The sequence below is a fragment of the Theobroma umbraticum genome, unplaced genomic scaffold (genome assembly GCF_002168275.2).
Source record: "Theobroma umbraticum cultivar Fairchild unplaced genomic scaffold, ASM216827v3 scaffold_39.0, whole genome shotgun sequence".
NCBI classification, from domain to species: domain Eukaryota; kingdom Viridiplantae; phylum Streptophyta; class Magnoliopsida; order Malvales; family Malvaceae; genus Theobroma; species Theobroma umbraticum.
Window position 1 is genome coordinate 1,144,321 of NW_018397281.1, and position 2,892 is coordinate 1,147,212.

Here is a 2,892-nt window from a genome sequence, read left to right on the forward strand (position 1 = left end):
TGATTTAAGTGAAATATGAATGATTGGAGGTTATTGAGAAGATTTAAAATGAGTTTAGACTTTGAGAAAACCAATTTTTATGAATTTGGACCTTATAAGTCAATCCTTGCATAAAAAGGATCGAATTTGTGTAGTAGAGAGCAAGGAAAGGAAAGTGCACTGGCCTAAGATTGAGTACAGAGCCTTGTAATCGATCCTAGGCAGTGTAATGGGAGCAGGGGTAAACAATTTGGTCCAAGATTGATTCTGGCCTCCCATAGTCGATGCTAGACCATCAGATTAGTTAAATTCAAGCTTAAAAGACCCAAAACATAAAATTACTCATTTTCTCTTTACACCTTCATTTTCCACCCATTTCCTCTCAACTTTCACACCCTTCAAACCCACTCAATCCTAATAATAAATCATGGATTTTAAGGGTTAATGGAAGAACATTTTACCTCTAAAAAGCTTATTTGATGATTTTCAATTCCCTTATCTAAAACCAAACCCTAGCTTCCAAGAATGAATTTTTAAATCACTTGGAGTTTTTTAGAGTAAATATAGAGCTAGAGAAATGCTTCTAGTGGCAAGATAAAGTAATATTGCCTATTAATTTTTAATTTGAACTATTGATAGCTTAAATTTAAATTGATGCACCTTTGATGGAAAAATTGCTTCGTTGAGTTACTGGATATTTGAGGTAAACAATAGCAGAATCCAACTTCCAAGGTATAGGTCTAGCTCATTGTTGAGTTTGAGCTTATTTGTTAATATGCTAAAGATTTAGCTATTTTTAAAAGAAATTGGAAACAATTTGAAAGCTAGGATTCAACTATGAAATCATGAATTTTGATGTTAATGTTAATGAGTATATGGTGTTAAGTGTTAGATGACTATTGGGAGTAAGAATTCTGCCCATTTGCAAATATTATGTTGTTGAGCTGAAGTGGGCATGTGGGAATAAAGGAACACCCAAAGTGTCAAGGTGAGTGGGGAAAACTTTTATGAATAAGAGTATAATGACTAAGGTGCATGTATGCTTCTATTATGAATATGTATGATGCATGCATGTATGAGCTATAAGTAAGTCTAGAGGTAGAATTCCTAGACTAGAAATTGCTTATGAATAATGTGATATTGATATGCCTAGAAAGATTATGCCTCTGCTAAGGATACTAATATGAATATGTACATAATGAATATGGCTAGAAATACTATGATTAAGCTAGTGAATGCTATGAAAATGATGTGAATTGCTTAGAGGAATTGCCCTAGGCTAAGTAACTAACATGCCATCGACTATGTTCTTGAGATGAAAAGTAAGACATGATTACAAATGATTGAATATGATCTGATGACTAGTATGATGAATTATAATTATGTTGAGGAATATGTTCCATCCATGTATGATTCTAGCAAATAATATGATGTGAGATATGTCTGTTCTGCTCGTGGAAGATTTTTGGATGATGAATATTATGAGGTTGAGTATGTCCATATCCCTGTGACTATGTGTGTTGTTGATAAAGAGGTGGTAAACAGGGATGGTGGTTTAGTCCTTCTTGTGATTCCCACCTGTGGTGCAATGATGATTTATAATGCCTATAGGGATGGAGGTAAGCAAAGATGGTGGTTTTGTCTTGCTTATGATTCCTGCTTGTAGTGTTATGATGCCATCCATTGAGATTATTCCAGATGATGATCATAGACTCTGTTGTTTCCTTGGCCATGGGGCATGACTACACTTTGTCATTTGCCATGGCAATAAGGCTTGACATTATGATGTATGATGATTATAGACTCCATCATTTTTTGCAACAATGGGAAGCAACAAGGCTCCATCATTTGCTTTGGCAATGAGGCATTTTGTCTTTTGCTTTGGCAATGAGGTGTGACATGACTCTGTCATTTGTTGCAGCAATGGGGCATAACATGATATTGTATATAGTCCATCGGTTGGCCACTATACTGTTAGTGTAAGCCCTACAAGCTAATTGATTTTGTGCTTGTAAAACACTATATTAATTAGTCATATTTCATGTTAAATACATTACGAATATTTTATATAATGTATGAGGTATTTCTTTATCCATGAGTTTATTTATAAAGAGTTATGAAAGACTTATGCAGATAAAGTACTTGGAACAAATGGCCTTGCAAAGAAATTATAAATGTTATAATTATGAGATTCTTATGCATTAAAGCCTTGTTCCTAAATATGTTCCTGGTCATCATATTGTCAAGAATAAGGGCATTGACAAAGCTTAAAGGCTAGTACATGCTAAGCCTCCTTACTTTAGAAGTAAGCAATTGATCTCATAGGTTGAAGTATGTGAGATACTTGGGGATAGTATGTGGGTGCTTGTTATGGAACAAGTTCACTGAACATGACCCACTATGAGAGTTCCATTTGGTATTTCACTCAAGTGTCTATGGAAATACTCTCATGTGTCAGTAGTGTAAATAATCCTTAGACTTGTGATGCCAAGTTATCTTGTATGTGAATTGTTTTGCTTTGATTCCACCTCTACGGGTCTAGAGATGACTAGATGCTTAAACACGGTGCTTTTAGGCATGGCATGAAGCATACGAAGATGAATGAGTAGTCCACAGAAGATTCATCACCCTAAGTGATTTGAAGGGGACATATCTCATTTTTTCCTAGCTTATATTGATTAAAAGTCCTTGGCTAAGGCAATCTTGACAGGTCAATATAAACGCTGCAGGACTAATTGGATAAGTTAGAAAGTAGACACCGAACCAGGCTTTTTATCTATTTGGGATGTATGATGAAAGGATCGAATTACACTGAGAAACTGTACAGTGAAGGTTAGTCAAATCATATTGACTCTCCTAACATTTGGGTGGTCATCATGTATTGCTAGATGCCGCTCATGATCTATAAATATA